The sequence below is a fragment of the Dendropsophus ebraccatus genome, chromosome 12, assembly GCF_027789765.1.
Source record: "Dendropsophus ebraccatus isolate aDenEbr1 chromosome 12, aDenEbr1.pat, whole genome shotgun sequence".
In the NCBI taxonomy this organism is placed as follows: Eukaryota; Metazoa; Chordata; class Amphibia; order Anura; family Hylidae; genus Dendropsophus; species Dendropsophus ebraccatus.
Window position 1 is genome coordinate 74057308 of NC_091465.1, and position 22621 is coordinate 74079928.

Here is a 22621-nt window from a genome sequence, read left to right on the forward strand (position 1 = left end):
TTCCTATACTCTCCCAGTCCTCCCGGTACAGAGGAATGTTCAGCACAGCCTTCCTGTATTCTCTATGGGAGGGTTTATTCGCAGCCAGAGAGCTCTGACTGCAGCTTTTCACCCCCAGAACAAAGGGGTCGGATGTTTATTTTCCCATCACGTCCGACCCCTATCTCCATCGACATCATCTGCTGGTGGACGGTCAGAAGAGCCCCATACACCCTATACTGATGGCCAAACCTGCTGTGAGCAGCCAACAAAAGTACTGTATAAAGTGTATGAGCACCTATAGGAAGAAGATAACTATATCAGGTTCTTAATATCCGTCCTCTAATGATAGGTAGAAGAGTATTGTTATTTAGAGTCACGTATGTATTAACCCCTTCGTGCTGCAGCTAGTTTGGGCCTTAATGACCAGGCTAATTTTTCAAAATCTGACCTGTCTCACTTTATGCTCTTATAGCTCAGTGATGCTTTCACTTATGCTAGCGATTCTGAGACTGTTTTTTCGTCACATATGGCACTTTATGTTAGTGGCAAAATTTGGTCACTACTTTGTGTGTTTTTTGTGAAAAACATCAAAATATCATGAAAAATTAAAAAAAATTAGCATTTTATGAACTTTGAAATTCTCTGCTTCTAAAAAAAGAAAGTTGTAGCACATAAATTAGTTACTAAGTCACATTACCAATATGTCTTGTTTATTCTGGCATAATTTGGTAAACATATTTTACTTTTTTAGGGTGTTATGGGGCTTAGAAATTTATCAGCAAATTATCACATTTTCGTGAAAGTTTCCAAAACTGATTTTTTTAGGGACCAGTTCTTTTTTTAAATGGATTTAGAAGTCTGGTATCCTGAAAACCCCCATAAGTGACCCCATTTTGGAAACTACACACCTTAAAGAATTAATCTAGGGGTACAATGAGCATTTTAACCCTACAGGGGCTGGAGGAAAGTATTCACAATTAGGCAGTAAAAAAACGGAAAATTAAAATTTTCCAATAATATATACGTTTAGATTAAAGTTTCTCATTTTCAAAAGGAACAAGAGAAAAAGGTACCACAAAATTTGTAAAGAAGGTTCTCCTAAGTGAAAAGGTACCTCATATGTGGGCATAAACCACTGTATGGGCACACAGCAGGGCTCAGAAGGAAAGGAGTGCCAATTAGCTTTTTCAATGCAGATTTTGCTGAAGAAGTTTCCGAGCGCCAGGTGCGTTTGCAGAGCCCCTGTAGTGCCAGCGGAGTAAAATCTCCCAATAAGTCACTCCATTTTGGAAAGTACACCCCTCAGAGAATTCATTTTGGGGTGCGGTGAGCATTTTGACCTCACAAGTATTAGAGGAAAGTATTCAAAAGTAGACAGTAAAAATAAAAAACACGAATTTTTCCAATAATATGTTCCTTTAGTTTGAAATTTCTCAATTTCACGAGGAACAGGAGAGAAATGTCACCCCAATATATGTAACACAGGTTCTCCTGAGTAGAACGGTACCCCATATGTGGGCATAAACCACTGCATGGGCACACAGCCGGGCTCAGAAGGGAAGGAGCGCCAATTAGCTTTTTCAGTGCAAATTCTTCTGAAGAAGTTTCTGAGCGCTAGGTGCGTTTGCAGAGCCTCTGTAGTGTCAGCAGAATAACCCCCCCCCCCCCAAAAGTCACCCCATTTTGGAAAGTACACCCCTCAAAGAATTCATCTTGGGGTGTGGTGACCATTTTGACCCCACAGGTATTAGAGGAAAGTATTCAAAATTGGCCAGTAAAAATGAAAAACTCGAATTTTTCCAATAATATGTTGGTTTAGTTTGAAATTTCTCAATTTCACGAGGAACAGGAGAGAAAATGTACCCCAAAATCTTTAACGCAGGTTCTCCTGAGTACAGCGGTACCCCATATGTGGGCATAAACCACTGTATGGGCACACAGCAGGGCTCAGAAGGGAAGGAGCGCCAATTTACTGGAGCAAAACCGCAGCTAGTAATGGTTATTAGAATAGCGCAGTTACTAAAATAAAATAAAAAAATGAGATTACAGGAAATGTGGGGTGTTTACAGGCAACCTGGGGTGGTTATGGGCAACCTGCTGTAGTTACGGCAACCTGGGGTGGTTACAGGCAACGTGGGGTGGTTACGGGCAACGTGTGGTGGTTACGGACAACCTGCAGTGCTTACAGACAATCTGGGGTAGTTACGGGCAATGTGGGGTGGTTACGGATAAACTGAAGTGCTTATAGGTAATCTCGGGTGTGTACCTGTAATCTGGCATGGTTACCGCAATCTGGAGGGGGTCATTGGCAATTTGGGGTGGTCAGAGGCAACGTGCGGTGGTCAGAGGCGACGTGGCGTGGTCAGAGGCAACGTGGCGTGGTCAGAGGCGACGTGCGGTGGTCACGGGCAACCTGCTGTTGTTACGGCAACCTGGGGTGGTTACAGGCAACGTGGGCTGGTTACGGGCAACGTGGGCTGGTTACTGGCAACCTGCTGTGCTTACAGACAATCTGGGGTGGATACGGACAACGTGGGGTGGTTACGGGCAACCTGCAGTGCTTACAGACAATGTGTGGTGGTTACGGGCAATGTGGGGTGGTTACGGATAAACTGAAGTTCTTATATGCAATCTAGGGTGTGTACCTGTAATCTGGCATGGTTACCGCAATCTGGAGGGGGTCATTGGCAATTTGTGGTGGTCAGAGGCAACGTGGCGTGGTCAGAGGCGACGTGCGGTGGTCAGAGGCAACGTGCGGTGGTCAGAGGCAACGTGCGGTGGTTACGTGCAATCTGGGGGGTTACATGTAATCTGGCGTGATTACGGGCAACCTGGGGGGGTTATGTGCAACCTGGAAGGGTTACAGACAATCTGGGATTGTTACTGATAAACTGAAGTGCTTATAGGTAATCTGGGGTGGGTACATGTAATTTGGGGTGGTTACGGGCAATCTGGAGGGGGTCACTGGCAATTTGGGGTGGTTACGGGCAACTTGCGGTGGTTACGGGCAACGTGCGGTGGCCACAGCCCGCACAGCTCTGTGAGTCGGGTCGTGACATCACCATGTTATCCAGGAAGTGACATCACCATATTATCCAGGAAGTGACATCACCATGTTATCCAGGAAGTGACATCACCATGTTATCCAGGAAGTGACATCACCATATTATCCAGGAAGTGACATCGCCATGTTATCCAGGAAGTGACATCGCCATGTTATCCAGGAAGTGACATCGCCATGTTATCCAGGAAGTGACATCACCATGTTATCCAGGAAGTGAAGCCTAGATGCAGTATTAAGTGCAGGGAAAAAAGCACTTTATAAGCATTTCCCATAACAAGGGTGTATTAGTGATTTATATAACTTTTGGGGGCACAACAATACTTTAATAAAAATTTTCATTGTACTTCTCCATTTAGCTTCTACCTATTAAGAAACCAATTACATTATCAGTTCATATTGAAAAGTCCCAGAGTTATGAAGCAGAAGTGTATTCTCTGCCCACATGGCACCTCACCCATCACCGTAGTCCTCCAGCTTCTGGGTATTGCTCTTGCGTGCTTTTCACTCCTTGCATTCCTCGAATTCCTTTATTTAACCTCATGGCAGGACCCAGAAGTAGAGGAAGGTTTGTAGTAAGCAGCCCCAGCCTCCAGGAACATACCATTCAGCCTTTACAGAGGTTGCGTCATCCTGAAGGTAGTCACCGACCAAGCAGCATGAATTATTGACAACCAGGGAAGCTGTAGACTTCCTCATTCACATCTCTCTTCCCAATATCACCATCATGATGGCCATATCGTGCTCCATGTGGTCTTTGTAATGCGCACTGCATGTCGTACCTCCTCCCTTATCCACAGTTACATTTATAATTCTAAGTTAAAATGTGTCCGTATTCCTGCTTATTCAGTGTCTGCATACTATATACTTGCAGTGATCTTTTTTTCTGGGAAATGTTATTTTTACATTGCAGTAAAGTATTATACCTACATTATACAGTGGTACCTTGGTTTAAGAGTAACTTGGATTAAGAGCATTGCTTTGGTGTAAGAGCTCCCTGTACTGGGTGGGAGGGGGAGTCGGGGAGGGGCATAGTCTGCATAGCGGGGTCTACAGCGCTGTACTCTGACCCAGGAAGTCTCCCTCACCTTCCAAATTATAGCAGAACCACTTCAGGCTGGGGCTTGCATCAGGGGACAGGACTGTGGAGGTAATCTCCTCATAGCTGTAACCCCTCTCTCCCCGGACAGAGAGCGCTGCATGTATGTGCCCACATCTGCCCTGCTCATTCCTACACAGAGACGTTTTTGTCACTGTCCTCCTGCACAGCTCTGTGATTGTCACTTCCTGATTGGTCCATGCTAAACACACCCCCTTCCCCACTGCAGTCATGTGACCACACAGACCTCTGACAGCAGCCCTGCTTCTCTATTCTAGCCTGTTGTACTACGCTACTGCATTATGGGGATCTGTAGTTCCATCCTGTATCCACAAACAGCTGCTGTTTTTCAGGTTTTTGCACTTACTCTACATTATACTCCACATGCTGATTGCTATACTGTGCAGTAACTTATAATATCACATATTCATCTATTTCGAAATGTTTGTTTCATCTGTTCTACATGTTATTCAGAATACAAAGTCATTATTTTGGGGGTTTGGAACCAATTGTCTGCATTTCAATACTTTCTTATGGGAAATTTTGCTTTGGTTTAAGAGTGGATTTGGATTACAAGCACAGTCCCGGAACGAATAATGCTCATAATCCAAGGCACCACTCTACCAATTCTTTTACTTGTCCTGCTAAATCGGTCTACATCCTCATCTGGCAGCTGACAACGCTTTCTCCCTATTTCCCCTGAAGAGGTTCTGATCCTTCCCTGACAAGCAGGAAACAAAGCTGTTTCTATTGGCGGCTCTGTGGTGAACAGAGAATCCAGAGAACTGGCTATGGGAAGAGTAACTGAGCATGTGTGTCCTCCAATTCTCAGCTCGTAGGTGGACTTGTACATCACTACACACTGTGACCACCAGGTGGCACTATACTATGTAAGTAAATTCATAACTCTTTTTTTTTCACAGCATGTAAATGTCAAATATATATATATATATATATATATATATATATGTGTGTGTGTGTAATATATATATATATATATATATATATATATATATATATATATACTGTATGTGTATATTACAAGCAATACAATGAATATAATATTTAATGTGAAACTAACCCTTAAAAGTTTTCTGGTTTAGACAACCATTTTTAAATTCCCAATTAATAAATGTAGGGAGCCACACATATTAGAGTGGCAAGCAGCTACACAGAAACACCTCTCTCTTTGGTGGACCCATGACAAAAGATTTGGTCGGTCAGGTTCTCAGTGTTTAGACCCTGACTGATTGTTAAGAAAAGCAGAGAGAGAAGTGAACGGCAGAGCACTTCTTTCTCCTTGCTCTTTGTGTGTGGCCGAGTCAGTCTGGGAGTCAGTCTTGGAATTACTTCTGGCCCATTCTAGTGACTGCATATTCCACGCTCCCCCTGTGCCCCCCTGCATCATCTTCAGGTTCCCAGATGAGAGATCCCACCTACTTTTCTGAGACAGACTTGTCTCGGCAGTGACAGCCCGCTCAGCCAATCACTGGCTGAGATGGGACAGAGTCACAGCCAGAGATTGGCTGAGCGGGCTGTCACTGTCACTTTCTCCGAAGTGGAGGCGGGGTCACTTGCAGCCAGCCGGGGTATATGGAAGAGAGTGAGGGGAATGAGGAGAGGCTGATTGTGGTAGTAGTCTCTCCTGAGTGTGGCGCTGAGCTCCTCAGTGAGGGGATGCACCGAGGGCTACAGAGGGAGAGTGTGCTGTACCTGCAGGATAGTTGGATCTTGTCACGGTCACAGGTGGGCACGAGGCTTCTGCAGGTACAGGGGGACTCTCTGGCGCTTTCTCTCTCTCTCTTCTGTGGGCTACTGCAGAGGTTCCTGTAGGGGGGCTGCACCTGTCCTGAAGATGATGCAGGGGGACATTGGGGACACAGAAGGGTAAGAATATGTTGTTTGTTATGTTATCTCCATAGCTAGCAAAATTTTAAATAATAAATATTTTTGAACAAGTCAAAAGCAAGGCTGTAACCCCACCCCAAACCACTGGTACCATTCCGTCGGTTTAATGAATCCATGCCCGGGGCCAAGGGGGGGGGGTCCTTTTGGTGCTGGTATTGCAATATCAATAGATTCACTTCAAAAGGAAACTAACAGCAGGTTCAAAGCATCTTACCTGCTGTTATGTCCTTATAGTACACAGGAAGCCTTGATTTACCTTGAAGGGACAGTGTGGGTCCTCTGAGTAATAGTAGCTGAGCCCTGCCCCCACTTCTTATAATCTATCCTGCTTTGTTTGTTACTAGAGATGGACTGAGCCTAACAGCAGGCAGTGCACAGCAAATTGCAGGGTAGTAAGATACCTAGCGGCCATGATTTTAGAGCTCTTTTTTCTGGCTAAAAGAGCAATTTTTAGTAAATTAAGTGACTATGTTACTATGTTAGGTCATATAGACTATGAGATGGAGGGAAGTTGTTTTAAAGGACAGTGACCATTTGAAAAAATACAGTCAAGATGTGTGGCTGCATGTGCTGTGAACCTTGTGGGCTGTGGTCACGTGTCAGACAATTGCACTAAACCACTGTCTAGTCTTTACGAAACTGCAAAATTTCAAATGCATTCTAAAGGATACCTATAATTTAAACAAACTTTTGACATGCCATAGCGACATACCGGTCGAGGTCCGGATGCTGAGACCCCCACAAATTGATAGAATGAAGGGGTCGGCGGAATTATAATGGAGCCCTATGGCACTTCTGGTGGATTTTCTCGCAATGGATGTGCCAGAAGTTCCATAGGGCTCCATTATAATTCCATCAGCTGCCAGTTTAGCAGTGAGAATGGATACGAAGAGGCAAAGCACGCTCCTAACGGTGCTCCGGACTGAGGATTACACTACTAACAGCACGGAACGGTGCAGAGGAGGAAGGTAAGAGGCATATCTTCCTCCTCAACGCCCCCTGCACAATAAGGGGCTATCAGCAGGAATCATCTACTCTGCTGATAGATCCCCTTTAAATCATAGGTACCATTTAAGAAAATGGTGATGAAATGACAAGTTCATTGAATAGCGACTGCAGAAAACCCTGTCAGTGCACACTATGGAGCGAGCGGCTCCGGACGGATGCTCCATAGACGCTCCATAGGCCGGTCTTATACAGTGTGTGAACATAGCCCAAAATAAATACAGTCCCCACTACAAAAAAATAAAAAATAAAATACAAGCATCAGACCCCTTAACAAAGATCCTCAAAATACAGTCTAATACAGTTACATAGGCTTAAGAATACACAGCTCCACCCCTGTCATCAGGCTGTGTGTGGTATTACAATGCAGCTCCATTCACTTCAATGCAACTGAGCTGCAAAACCTCACACCCAGACAGAGGACAGGGGAGGTGCTGTTTCTGGAAGAAGAAGGAGAAGAAGAATATAATACCTATAGATCCCAAGAGAGTACTTCCCATGTCAAGTGTAATGGATGCCCCGCTCAGCCAATCAGTGACTGTTATGGGAAACCACTGCAGTCTCTGATTGGCTCAACAGCTAGTCCATCAGCTGGCTCAGGCTTTTTCCTCGTGACGTCATCAGAACTCGGGGGAAAATGCCTTCTGGCGCAGGCAGGGGAGAGGTAAGTAGCTTTTTCTTATGATGTTCCCCTCTGCCCTGCCATATTTTAAATTTTTTTTAAAAAAGGCGGTCTTCTCCTTTCAGCTGAAAAAAAGTAAAAAAATCATAAAAGATGATAAAAGGTGACAAACGATTGATGAAAAGTATCAATTCTGGAAGAATGCAGCCATGTTTTTCTATGGCTGGGTTCACACTACGTTTCAAAAAAACGGATGAAAACTAATGAAAAAACCGATGCATTTGTGTGCATCCGGTTTTCCCATTGACTTTTCTATTATAAAGGAAAAAAAACGGATTGAAACGGGGGTCGACTACGTTTTTGTGTATGTTAAAAAAACGATTCCGTCAACGGAAAAACTGATCAAAACTGATGCACACAAATGCATCATTTTTTTTTTTGCAAAAAACGGATTGCAAAAACGTAGTGTGAACCCAGCCTAAGGGCCCTATTACTCGGGACGATTATCGTGCGAAAAAATCGTTATAGCATTCGAATTTAAACTATAATCGTTCTGTGTAATTGCAGGCAACGATCGACAAAACGTTCGTATGTCGTTGATCGTTGATTTAGATCTGAACCTAAAATTATCATTAATCGTTCGCTGTAATGCCACATTCGTTCGCACAAAATCTGCATTTTTTCACTAATCTTTCAGTGTAATTGCACATTGTTCATTATTTTGCTGGGATCAGAGTAAAGATCGAAATAACGATCGTAGTAACGACCATCGTTCTGTGTAATATGGCGAACGATTACAGGTTAACGATAAACAATATCGTTTATCGTTAGTTGTTAATCGTTCAAAATCCTGCCAGGACAACCACTTTAAATGCACACCGAGACTAGACACCCTAAACATACACACACCCAATCTGCTGCAGCTTGCAGTTCTCCTAACTCTTTGCCGCCATAGACTGTCCAGGGCTGCAGGAACAGGGAGAGGTGAGTATAGTGTCAGGAACATTTCAGGTAAATCCTCGGTTCTCCTCGTAGAGAGTTTGTAAGTATTTTTTTGTATTCTTTACATGAAGCAGTTGCTATATCTCCTCTTCTTGCCTCTATGACACCTGCTCTCACATAAGCTTTCTCCGAAATCTCCTTCAATGCCTGTTAATCCCTACTTTGTAGCTCCTGCTGATCCTTCAGTTTTCTTGGTCCCCTCCTATTCCCGTCCTCTGCCCCCACCCTCTGACTCTCTGATGTATTTCTGTCCCAGCCACGGCAGGGAGCGAGTACTAGGCTCCTGGAAGCAGAGCTGCAGGAAGGAGACAGGTACTGTGCCCTGTGTGAGTATGGGAGGACAATCTACACACACCAGCTGCTTGCTGCTATTCCGCCTGTTTACGACTCTGCTCTATAATCTCCAACTAAATATCCGTCGCCTTATTGCGGGGACTGCTTCTGATTGTATGTGAATGCTATATTATTCCGAGAATACAAAAGCTTTGAGAGTGAATGCGAGCGATATCGTAATGTGGATGTAGCAGAGCTGAATTTGTGGCTTTTTTATGCGTTTTGTCACGCTTTGTCACGATATTGCAGCGGTCTTGTGTAAAGCCAAAGATTAACAATAACTGACATACTCAGCTCTAATGTACCTAACAAAATCAGCTCTGCTACATCTGGGCTTTTAGTGCAGCTGTCCGAGGATATGTATTCGGGTACGTGACCCATGCGCTGGATGCACACACTCGTTTCTAGCTTAGACGTCTTGTATTATTAGCAGTGGTGCAATGCAGGGGCTGAGCTGCCTGGGATTTCTCTCTTACCTTATGTACAGTAAGCTGACGCCCCCTCCTCTCATTGTTTTGGTGACGACGGTGATTACTATGGGGGTAACCTTGGCTGTCTGCTGTCAGAGGTGAAGGGGGATTAGATCAACCATCTTATATTTTTACTGTTAATCCTTAATTCTACCTGAGATAGCGATGCAGGATGGATCCGATCACTTCTAATCCTCCCGCTCCCCTTTAAAAAAAAATAAAAAAAAGGTCAAAGACAGAAAAGCAGCATCTGTTGTGCCACGCATTTCACATTAACAGGACGACTGATACTACTGAAATATATACAGAACAGCCGACCCGGTGAAGATGCCAATGTATTACAGAATACAGGGTTATAGGATCCCATAGACGACGCGTTTCATGCCGGAGGTCTATAAAGATAAACTAAGTGTAGTGAGATGGTCTGATCGTACCCAGTGTCTGCATTATGGTATGTATGGGTATGCATTATAGTGTGTATGGGTATGCATTATAGTATGTATGGGTATGCCTTATAGTGTGTATGGGTATGCATTATAGTATGTATGGGTATGCATTATAGTATGTATGGGTATGCATTATAGTGTGTATGGGTATGCATTATAGTATGTATGGGTATGCATTATAGTATGTATGGGTATGCATTATAGTGTGTATGGGTATGCATTATAGTGTGTATGGGTATGCATTATAGTATGTATGGGTATGCATTATAGTATGTATGGGTATGCATTATAGTGTGTATGGGTATGCATTATAGTGTGTATGGGTATGCATTATAGTGTGTATGGGTATGCATTATAGTATGTATGGGTATGCATTATAGTATGTATGGGTATGCATTATAGTGTGTATGGGTATGCATTATAGTGTGTATGGGTATGCATTATAGTGTGTATGGTTATGCCGCTTCCTGATGGTTGTGACTGATAGGCTGTTACTGCAGTCAGGTTGTAGAGACTTTGTGTCCTGGAGACTGACATTAGGTGTCATACTGCATAGTGGGGACATGTACGCTGATGTAGCAGAGCTGAAATCCTCATGTAATGTATTTCATATCTATATATCTATCTATTCAGGTATATCTATTGTCTATCTATCTTATATACAGTATATCATATGTCTATCTATCTATCTATCTATCTATCTATCTATCTATCTATCTATCATCTATCTCCTATCTATCTATCTCCTATCTATCTATCTCCTATCTATCTATCTATCTATCTATCTATCTATCTATCTATCTATCTATCTATCTATCTATCTATCTATCTATCTTTCTCTCTTTCTATACAAGTACTGTATTGATTTGGGCAGCTACAGTACCATGAACAATTGAATGTAAAACCGAGTCATGTGACAGTAAATGGCGTGTCGTACAAGCATCTGATTCTCTCTGTCCATGAAAGGGCCTTTTATTTCTACAGTATTAGTTTTGTGTGATGCTGTATATATTACCGCTTTATTGGGTTTTATACATGCAGGAAGCAATTCTCTCTCTTAGTCCTTGATGTCATTTCTCTATTATCAGTTTGGGAACTGGCATTTGTCTTAAAATCAGGTCAGACTTACTTTTATGCTTCGGAAATATACTGAAATATACTTCCAACTAGACATATATATATATATAGGCATACATAGCATACTGTATATATAGGCATACATAGCATACTGTATATATCGGTATACATAGCATACTAATATATATATATATATATATATATATATATATATATATATAGATACATAGCATAATGTATATATAGGCATACATGGCATACATATATATATATATATATATATATATATATATGTTCTCCCCGGCTGCTCTCAATCAACTTCTGGACCAAATCCTGACTGATAGCAGTCCATTCTTGCACAATCAATGCTTGCATTTTGTCAGAATTTGTTGGTTTTTGTTTGTCCACCCGTCTCTTGATGATTGACCACAAGTTCTCAATGGGATTAAGATCTGGGGAGTTTCCAGGCCATGGACCCAAAATCTCTATGTTTTGTTCCCTGAGCCATTTAGTTATCACCTTTGCTTTATGGCAAGGTGCTCCATCATGCTGGAAAAGGCATTGTTGATGGCCAAACTGCTCTTGGACGGTTGGGAGAAGTTGCTCTTGGAGGACATTCTGGTACCATTCTTTATTCATGGTTGTGTTTTTAGGCAAGACTGTGAGAGAGCCGATTCCCTTGGCTGAGAAGCAACCCCACACATGAATGGTTTCAGGATGCTTTACAGTTGGCATGAGACAAGACTGGTGGTAGCGCTCACCTCGTCTTCTCCGAATAAGCTGTTTTCCAGATGTCCCAAACAATTGGAAAGGGGATTCATCAGAGAAAATGACTTTACCCCAGTCCTCAGCAGTCCACTCCCTGTACTTTTGCAGAATATCAGTCTGTCCCTGATGTTTTTTCTGGAGAGAAGTGGCTTCTTTGCTGCCCTCCTTGAGACCAGGCCTTGCTCCAAGAGTCTCCGCCTCACAGTGCATGCAGATACACTTACACCTGCCTGCTGCCATTCCTGAGCAAGCTCTGCACTGCTGGTAGCCCCATCCCGCAGCTGAAACACTTTTAAGAGACGGTCCTGGCGCTTGCTGGTCTTTCTTGGGCGATTTGTACAACACAAACATTGTCTGTGAATAAATGGCATCCACGCACACGGATGCTCTCCCATCCGAATTCAGCAGGAATGAAGATCAGCACCGGCCGGAATGGTCTTCCTAAACCCCGGCTGTTCTGTGACCCGGCCAGGTCAAAGAACGGCCGGGTTCCCACATTTTATGTATGTCACCACGTACAGCCGAAACCTCCAATAGGCGTATGGCCACTAATCCTGGTAACTGCACATGACTACTGGGGAAGAAATGGGAGCCTGGTTTCGGCCACCTGCATTTCTCTACATGTAGAAACATTGTCTGAATCGCGTTTTTCATGGTTTTTAACAGCTTTAAACTTTTCCAAAAAAAATTCCACATAGAATCAATGATTAGATCTGTCTGCATATTGTCTGAGGGAATTCTCACCACAGGACTGGTAGATTAGTAGGTAATATTTCCAGGTGTCACATTTACCACAGTCACCAGACCTGACCAATACCGCCATACTGTGACTGGATAACACCACCACACCAGTCCTGACCAATACCGCCATACTGTGACTGGATAACACCGCCACACCAAACCTGACCAATACCACCATACTGTGACTGGATAACACTGCCACACCAAACCTGACCAATACCACCATACTGTGACTGGATAACACTGCCACACCAAACCTGACCAATACCACCATACTGTGACTGGATAACACTGCCACACCAAACCTGACTAATACCACCATACTGTGACTGGATAACACCACCATACCAAACCTGACCAATACCACCATCCTCTCCCCCTCTCAAAAAGACACCAGATTTACTGGCAAGTCTGAACAGGAGGTGGGAGACTAGAATGTCTAATTTTATACAGAGCACAAAATACTTTAGGCTGTGTTCACACTATCATTCGTTGCCCCCTTCCACAGTTCCCTCATTTGATGAAAGAATAGAGCAGCATGCAGGACTAATATTCCCATTAAAAAGACAGACGTGACAATGCTACCTCGACACAACCAAAGTCAGTGTGAGCCGTCGAGGGCCATTTGCAACTGATGGTCCAAAGCTGCCATGATGAATTATAATATAATGGATACCATGATGGCAGCATGGACAGATTCTTACATGACCAGGAAATGTCTGTAGATGACCAGTAAGGTAGTTTTAATGCGACTGGTAATCAATACTGAAGAAATATAGAAGTTTCCAATTTTTTTTCTAGTGTCCCACCATGAGTGTTCTTTATCTCTCATTTGCACCTCTCAAAAAAGCTTCTTACTCCAGGTAAATTGGTTATAGTGTGCACCACTAGATGTCAGTATTTTATATATGTATGCTCTTATGTATTGCACAGCTGAAGCTAGCAATGGGTTATTATTTTATATGTACCATGTGCTTTTGCTGACTTATAGGAGATGCTCTTTACTTTTGGCCTATCTCTTTCTTTCTCTTGCACACACTGCTTCCCACCACTCACATGGTAAATTGCTCAGCCCCTGTAGGAAGTAGTCACTTTGTGGGAGGAAGTGTAACGTCAGTTCTTACCCAGATTCTCGTGGAAGAAGGACACACAGAGCCAACATCCATACTGTAGCCAAGCCAGGGCCAGGCTTATGCCAGGACCCTCATCCGGGACAGAAGTTCAGTTCAGTTCAGTTGGTTGAGTCTAAGACATGTGTGGTCAGATGCAGCTAGACATGACCATTTCTTTCAGTACTTATACTATATCTACTATGCAGTGCTAAACACTACAAAGGGAAAAGAGTCTAGGAACATCCTAGCCCACGCCGTGAACCAGTCTAAAAAGTGCAGGGTGGTGTCCTGATACCGAAAAAGGAAGTAGCCTGGATAGGGCAAAGCTACCAAGAGGGTCTACATATCCTATCTTGCAGTGCAGGTAACTGGCACATCCCCAGAAAATTAGCTTCACCTAGGTAACCACAACTGGGACTTGTATCACCCTTGGAGGACGAGTCACTCGACACTGTAGGGCAGAAGGTGGCCAGACTAAAACACAGCAATCGCTGAGCTCAGGGAGACCAGCGACAAAACAATCAAATGGAGTACTCACTGAAGAGTCTCCACTGATGCATTGCCTCCTATAAATTTAAATATGCAAAAGAAGGGTCCGTGGAGTCTCAGTTACGAGTCTTAAAACACTGGAACAGCCAGATATCCCTCCAGGGGAAGAAAGCCTATTGCCAAGGGGGTGCCTCCCAGTGGGGAGATCACCAAACCACCCTGGTACGTAGCCCCTTAAGTCCCACTCGGTTGAGAGTATTGGAACATAAATAGGGAAATATCAGGGTGGCCCCTTTAACGTCAAAGTCTAACTCTGTATTGCGACATGACAAGGGTTTACCAAGGCAGGCATCCATCGCCACAGAGTTATGCTATGTTTACACGTACGATTATCGTTCGTTATCGTTACGTTAAAGGGGCCACCCTGATATTTCCCTATTTATGTTCCAATACTCGCAACCGAGTGGGACTTAAGGGGCTACGTACCAGGGTGGTTTGGTGGTCTCCCCACTGGGAGGCACCCCCTTGGCAATAGGTTTCCCTCCCCTGGAGGGATATCTGGCTATTCACGTGTTTTAAAACTCGTAGCTGAGATTCCACGGACCCTTCTTTTGCACAGACTAAAGTCTATACACAGGTACAAGTAACTTCTCACTCTAAAGTATTCTCTCAGGTTCCGGCAGAGTCCATTGCTACATTGGGTTGGGACTCCCTTGACAAACTCTTCTCCTCTATGCTACTCTACTTCCAACTCTTCAAGCACCGCTACAACTACCTAAACTCTAGTCAACTTCTTCAAGCATCTTCTGAGCACAAACAAGTTCCATCACTAAAGTCTGTGTAAAGATCTATTTTCTGCAAAAGTGTATTGTGCTACCAAAAGACTGTACAGTAAAGCTGTTATATTTTTATATCACTGGGACTCAGTCATCCTTTCCTCCGCACCAGCACCTATACACAATAGCTGTACACCTTGGGTTATTTTTCTCCTTTCTGTGGGTGGCGGTACCAATAGTCCGGGTGGGTCAATTGCCACTCAGGACTACTGTGACAAGAGCCCAAGGGACCCACTACAGCCCGGCAGGTTACCGACCAATTAGGGAACACTACAGACCGGCCACACTAAAGTAGGTACCAACATCACACCTGTTTGCTGGACTAGCACTGGCGTCACAACAATACCACCACATACATACACTGTATAATGACATTTTTCAGATGTGTATTTTTTAGCTACAGGGCCCCAGTACATCTATAACAGGGATAAAGGATGCAGCCATTGTACTCACACTCAGACGCTATCATCTATTCTTTTTTACAATCAGGAAGTAATTTCAAATGAAAAAACTCTATTATCTCACTAATAATGTAGTTTAAGGCGGAAAACAAAATAGAAAATGATATCATAGCACCATAAAACTAAGCAGGTGTGCCCTTCCCTGTTATAGTCACAGGCTGTCAATGCTGTGATGTCTTAAGGCTGGAATGAGCTTTTCCTGGTGATGCAGATGACCTTTATACCTACAGGTTATAGGTTCTCCCTATTACTGACAGCTAACCAGGGCAGACCTGGTAGATCAGAAATTTCACAACCTGACCTGTGACAGTGCCACCTTTAAAGGGATATTCAATTTGTTAGCTGAGAAAAATTAAATATTATCATCATTAACCCCTAGACGACCCTGGACGTAGGGTTACGTCATGGAAGTCTGTCCCCAGACGACCCATGACGTAACCCTACGTCCTGGGTGTTTCTCCCGCTATGAAGCGCGCTCCGGAGCGGAGCACGCTTCATAGCAGGTCGGGGCCGGCTGCAGTGAGCAGCCGGGACCTCACCGGTAATGACACGCTGCAGCGATCGCGCTGCCGCGTGTCACTAACCCCTTAATCGGCGCACCGCGGCGTTTAAGTGTAAGTGACAGGGGGAGTGCCCTGTCACTTACTGATCGGGACCCCCGCAGTCCCGATCGTTGAAACGGACCGCCGGAGGTCTCTCACCTGCCTCCATGCGGTCCGATCGGCGATCTGCTACACTGAGCCTGCACAGGTAGGCTCAATGAGCAGAGCGCCGATAACACTGATCAATGCTATGCCTATGGCATAGCAATGATCAGTGTGGAAATCAAATTATTGAATGTAAAAGTCCCCCAAAGGGACTTCAAATGTGTAAAAAAAAAAAAGTTCAAAACACTATTACACTACCCCAAAACCCCTCCCCCAATAAAAGTTGAAATCACCCCCCTTTCCCATTATATAAATAAAACATATAAAAATAAATAGATAAACATATAATATACAGTAGCGTGCGTAATTGTCCGATCTATTAAAATATAACAAGCGTCATTGCGAACGGTAAACGGCGTACACGAAAAGAGGGGAAAAACTGCGCAGATTAACGATTTTATGTTACATTATATATTAAAAAAAATCAATAAGTGATCAAAACGTCCGATCTTCACAAATATGGTATTAATAAAAACTAGAGATCATGGCGGAAAAAATGACACCCCATACAGCCCCATAGGTGAAAAAATAAAACCGTTATAAGCGTCACAATAGGCCCATTTTATTAATATTTAATTGCCAAAAAAAAGGATTTCATAAAAAAAAAAAAATTTAAACATTAGAGAATCTGTGTAACCTGCATATGGTTGTGTTCGGACTGACCTATAGAATAATAGTATCATGTCGCTGTTACCATATAGTGCATTACGTAGACACAGGAACCCCCCAAACGTTACCATATTGCATTCTTTTTAACGATTTCACCTATTTATATCTTCATAAATAATATATTTGGGGTTCCATCATACATGTTATGGTAAAATGAATGACGCCATTACAAAGTACAACTATTCCTGTAAAAAACAAGCACTTACATGGCTTGTAGATAGAAAACTGAAAGTGCTAGAGCTCTTAGAAAGGGAGGAGGGAAAAACGAAAACACTAAGATCAAAATTTGCGCGGTCCACTGGGTCATTTTGGGCCTGGTCCTCAAAGGGTTATAGGGGAACTCCGGATAAGGAAAACTTGTTTTCTATTAAAAGTACATTAAAAGTTATATAGATGTGTCTATACAATGTATTACCGTATCTGTACAGTTCTGCCACACTGGTAGCTGATAGAAATCCAGGAAGTGAAAAAAAATGGCCTCTGTGCCAATCCACATTGTCTCCAGCTCCTTCTGCTATCCCCCTTAGGAGACAAATCTTCCATTCCTCTGTCTCACATTGTGTGTATCTGCTGGGGACAGGCTGATGATGCAGACAGGAGGCAGGGCGTGCTTCACCATCTCTGACCGGCCAGATGCAGGTACTTTAACTTGTGCAAAAGTCTACAGAGAAATTAGGGCTGTGTTCACACATGTTGGAGTGTCATTGCAGTACTGCAGCATCTGCACAAAAATGATGCAGTAACACAAATAGATAATGCTAAACAGCAGAGAGGATAAGAGCCGACACTGCCAATCCCACCTGCACAAAAAACAAGGCATAAACAGTATATCATGTAAGATAATATCGGATAAAGTCCTTTTTGTGGGAATCAACTTCAAAAATAAAAGATGCTTGATCATAATGTGTGTGGAAAGGAAAAAAAAAATTGTTAAAAAAGTTATTTGCTTTATTCCAATATCAGCATTACAGGTAGAGTATACAGTGTGCTGTGCGGGTGGGACCACAATGAAATGATTAAGTACTGCAAATAATTCAGTAACACAATGAAACTGCAATGTGTGAACACAGCCTAGATGTTCTGCAACAGATTTGGGCGGGGAATAGGCAGGGTGGGGGACTGTGATGGAACAGCTGAGGGAAAGCATTGCATTCTGGAACCTGTAGTACTGAGTACATCTGCTCAACCAGGAAATACAGAAACACAAAATAGAACAAAACCCCCCAAAACAAATGGATTTTCGGTAGTTTCAAAACTGGGATAGACAGGTAAGTAATGTTATATGCTTCTGCAGAAGTTTCATTTTTTTTCTACCTCTACCCGGAGTTCCCCTTTAAGGTCCCCATACACCTAATACCAAAGTAATCCATACCCAGCTATGCTATGGAGAGAAAACTGCCAACAATTCTTTAAAGAGAATGGCCACCTGCGTAAAACTTCTGCACAGTACTATGTTCTATTAAAAAAAAAGGGATAGTTACCTTCCCCCCCCCCCCCCCCCAATCTCCTCAGGTGCCTCCCAGTCCTTGTTTTTCACTGCTTCTTTCTTGCTTCTGTGATGTGCCGCCCCCACAGGGCCCACCCTGCTCAGCCAGACAGTGACAGTCAATCAGAGCAGCAGCTGCAGGAGGTTGGGGGAGGTGAGTATCAGCGCTGTTTGGTAATCTCATAGAGCTACTAGCCATATATATAATATATTTTTTTTTAACCCCCGCACAACCTTTTTTGTGTTCTATTTTTTGTAATATGTTTCTAGAAGCTGCAGCTGTTATTTTGTCATCGGAAAGTAGAAACTGTCTCGGAATGTTATTTGCAGATGTGCTGCTCCTTTGCCATGCGATGCAATGTGTATGACGGTCTTGGTTTATTGGAGTAACATGACTCCTCGGGAGGCCTCTGTTTGTGTAACATATCCATAGGGGGATCCCGCTCATAAGGTGTGGCGGAGGTTCAGACGCAGGGTACCTTGTCATGTTGTACACATATGGTGACTGTAGAGGAAGTAATTGCTGTTAGGGGTGATACCTGCTGTAAGTCATAGACCACGCCATTCCCTCTCATTATAAATGCAGCAAGGATGTAACAGCTATGTGTAATTGCGCAAAGTGTGGTAAAAAGAAATATGAGACATGAATTTAATTATTTTTCCGTCATAAAATTAACCACTTCTGTCAAAAAAGATTAAAATATCTCAATATTTGTTTAAACATTGTACCAATTTTTTTGCGCCATGATGTGTATTTCTGTCAGTCTTTTGGTCAGTATTTGTACTGTGGAACTGACAGGGCAAAATTATAATGGAAAAATTTGCAGTTAGTTTATGTTACCATTTCACTTCCCATTTAACCAGATGGTCGTGTGCCCCAAAAGACTGGCGGAAATACTATGTGTGAACATAACCTAACTGTGCAAACCTTTCTATGTTTTTAACCCACTCCTGGTTTTGGTTGAAATAATACTAACCAAATGACCGTCAGGTCTGCCCCAGATCTGTGACGCCTCCCCTTTCTTCCTCCCCGCCCTCCTCATCATTAGAAACACCCCCAGGCAGGATTTCTATTCATAGCTCTCCAAAATACTGCCTGGGGGTGTTTCTAATGATGAGGAGGGTGGGAAGAAGAAAGGGGAGGCGTCACAGACCTGGGGCACAGACAATCTAGGCCACCCCAGTATGACACAGCGCTGCAAGTTAAACAGATCATTTTTTGGTCTATCCAAGGCACCAGGCACAATTTAAAAGACACAACCGGTAAAGACTTACTCTCATCAAACAGATGGTACTAGCAGTTTGGTGGGGTGGGGTGGTGGATACAGAGTCGCCTCAAATTCAAGAACTTAGCAGTAATCACAAAGCCTTAAAGGGATTTTCTGGGACATTTAGGGCCCTATTCCACCGGACGATTATCGTTAGCATAATTATTAACGATTAACGATCTCAAACGACCGCTATTGCGAAAGACCTGAAAACGTTCACTCATTTCCATGGAACGATAATCGTTACTTATGATCATAATTGCGATCGTTTCTTCTTCCGTATTTATTCGCTATTGCGTTCGTATCTATTGCGAACGACCGAACGATGTCTTATTCAATGCGAATGATTTGCGAACGAGCAACGATAAAAATAGGTCCAGGTCTTATAAAGCGATCAACGATTTCTCGTTCGGTCGTTAATCGTTAACTGCATTTCAACCGAACGATTATTGTTTAGATTCGAACGATTTAACGATAATCTGAACGATAATCGTCCGGTGGAATAGGGCCCTTAGAGTGATCGGTTATCATCAGATCATCAGTGTCTGATTGTCAGGATTCCACCAGCCAGCTACCCCACAGATCAGCTGTTCGGCAAAGCTACAGCTGTGGCATATACACAATGACCAGGGCCAGAGGCAGTCTGTGCTGGGATACTGTAGCTTAGCTCCCATTGAAGTGGATCGGAGCTGCAGTAACCAGATACAGCCACTGCACAATGAATGGTACCATCTATTTCCAGTCCCGTTCATGGTGTATATGCCACAGCTGCGGCTCTGCCAAACAGGCATTATTCACCTTTTCTTATGATAGGTCATATTGGATTTGTGATACAAGTTACAGTGGGGATTTGTCCATAAGGTCTCCAGCCCATCACAAGAATATGGGTCTCAAGTGCCCCTGTATTAAAGGGGTTATCCAGCGCTACAAAAAAAATGGCTACTTTCCCCCCTCTCTAGTCTCCAGTTCAGGTTTGGTTTGCAATTAAGCTCCATTTACTTCCATGGAACTTCAATGGAAATGGAGTTCCAAACCCCACCCAATCTGGAAACAAGAGAGGGGAAAAAGTGGCCATGTTTTTGTAGCACAGGATAACCCCTTTAAGTTCTAAGTTCAACAACTTAGCTATCTTTGGGAGTCCCGTAGTGTTTGTATAGAGTGGCAGTGTGCAGACTCGATAGGAACATTTGGGTCACACATTTTTATGATTGGGTTTCAGCTTTCAAGCACCTGCAGACCAGACATTTATCATCTAGTGTTTGTATAGGTGCTAAATTATCACCAGCAGAAATCTTTTACTTTCAAATTAACTGGTGTCAGAAAGTTGTGTAGATTTGTAATTTACTTCTATTTAAAAATCTCAAGTCTTCCCATACTTATCAGCTGCCGTATGCATTGCTGAAAATGGTGCTTTCATTCTAGTCTGACACAGTGATCTCTACTGCCACCTCTATCCGAGACAGAAACTGTACAGAGCAGGAGAGGTTTTCTATGGGGAATGCTCTGGACAGTTCCTGAGGTGGCACCAGAGAGCAGAGGTCAGACTGGAAAAAAACAGCACTTCCTGCAGGACATACAGCAGCTGATAAGTAGCAACCAGTTGATTCGAAAGAAAAAGATTTTCGATGGAGTACCCCTTTAAGAAATCAACCTTTAAAACTCCAGCAAATAATTTCACTTTACAACCTCTTTACATAGTAACTATAAAAATAGGAGAATGGCAGAATGACAGCTCTATTGTTATCTTGGTAAGCCTTGATAAATGTGACCTAGACAGGCAGAGGTAAGAGATGCTGTGTGTCAGCTGTAGCTCAAAGGATGCAATTAAAACTCCCTTTACATGGGCCAATTATCAGCCAGGAGCCTTGCTAGAAACTCATTTGGCCAATGATCGGCCCATTTTAAGTGTACCTGTCATTACAACTAAAATCTAAATCAACAGTAGATGTGATATAGACAAGTTTGCAATATACATTCATTATTTATTTATTTTTTTTTTTATCATGCTGTAAAACAAAGCTGTACTTACCAGAAATCCAGGTCCAGTCTCCTGAAGCTTATGAGTCTTGTGTTGGTTGAAAAAAAGAGACTACACACATGAAGTCCCGGCCAGTACAGAGAGTCACAGCTCAATGTGTCCATCAATCACATGACTGCCTTCTCTCTGTGAGCGCTCAGATGGCCTGGGGTACACAGGAGTTCTTGTGTTTAGACTCTTTGGGGAAAAAAAAGTCAGAAAACAGGAAGTGCCGTGTAAATTGCAAATATGCTTTATATCACATCTACTGCTGATTTAGATTTTGAAAGTTGTAACGACAGCGACACTAAAAGTATCAGCGATTAGCCAAGGAGCGGGATCTTCGGCTGATCACATCTTTTGTGCAAGCATTATAGGGAATCGGTCAGCACCCGGGTCCTACCTGAGGTGGTGTCAGTGTGCTGTAGCTGGCAGTCCCCTAGTGAGCATGGTACTGTTTGGTTATTTGTCCGTGCAGTGGATTATGCACGATCTCAGGTCTCCTACTGTAATGAAGAGTCAAAGAGGAGCTGTGGCTCAGTGTTTGTGCCGCACTCTAGCACTCCTAAACTCCTTTCTTCTCCCTCTTCAGATATAGTTGAAGCTTCTAGGGGGAGATTTATCATCAATATTGTGTAAAGCAGGGGTGGGGAACCTTTTCCATGTCGAGGGCCAGTCAGGCATTAATAAAATAATTTGAGGGCCGCATACTGTGCGCGGCAGTTAGTAGCGTGGGTTTGCAGCACCCGGGGCAAGGCAAAGTATTGTTCCCCTAGTGCCCCTGCTATTGTAGTTAACCCCCAGTGATGCCCCTTGTAGTCTAGTTAACCCCCAAGTCATGCCTCTGGTAGGCCTAGTTAACCCCCCAGTGATGTCCCTGGTAGCCTAGTTAACACCCCCCCCCCCCCCCCCCAGTGATGTCTCTGGTAGCCTAGTTAACCCCCCCCCCCCAGTGATGTCCCTGGTAGCCTAGTTAACACCCCCCCCCAGTGATGTCTCTGGTAGCCTAGTTAACCCCCCCAGTGATGTCCCTGGTAGCCTAGTTAACACCCTCCCCCAGTC

At 43.4% G+C, this 22621-nt stretch overlaps 1 protein-coding gene across 1 annotated transcript in view; it reads left to right on the forward strand.

Annotated features, from left to right (window-relative positions):
- The first annotated feature begins 8954 nt into the window (after positions 1 to 8954).
- Positions 8955 to 22621, forward strand: part of LOC138769996 (carcinoembryonic antigen-related cell adhesion molecule 16-like) — a 54756-nt gene continuing 41089 nt past the window's right edge. Inside the window, exon 1 of the mRNA XM_069948804.1 lies at positions 8955 to 9005. The gene's annotated coding sequence lies outside the window, so the exon portion shown is untranslated. The remainder of the gene's footprint in view (positions 9006 to 22621) is intronic.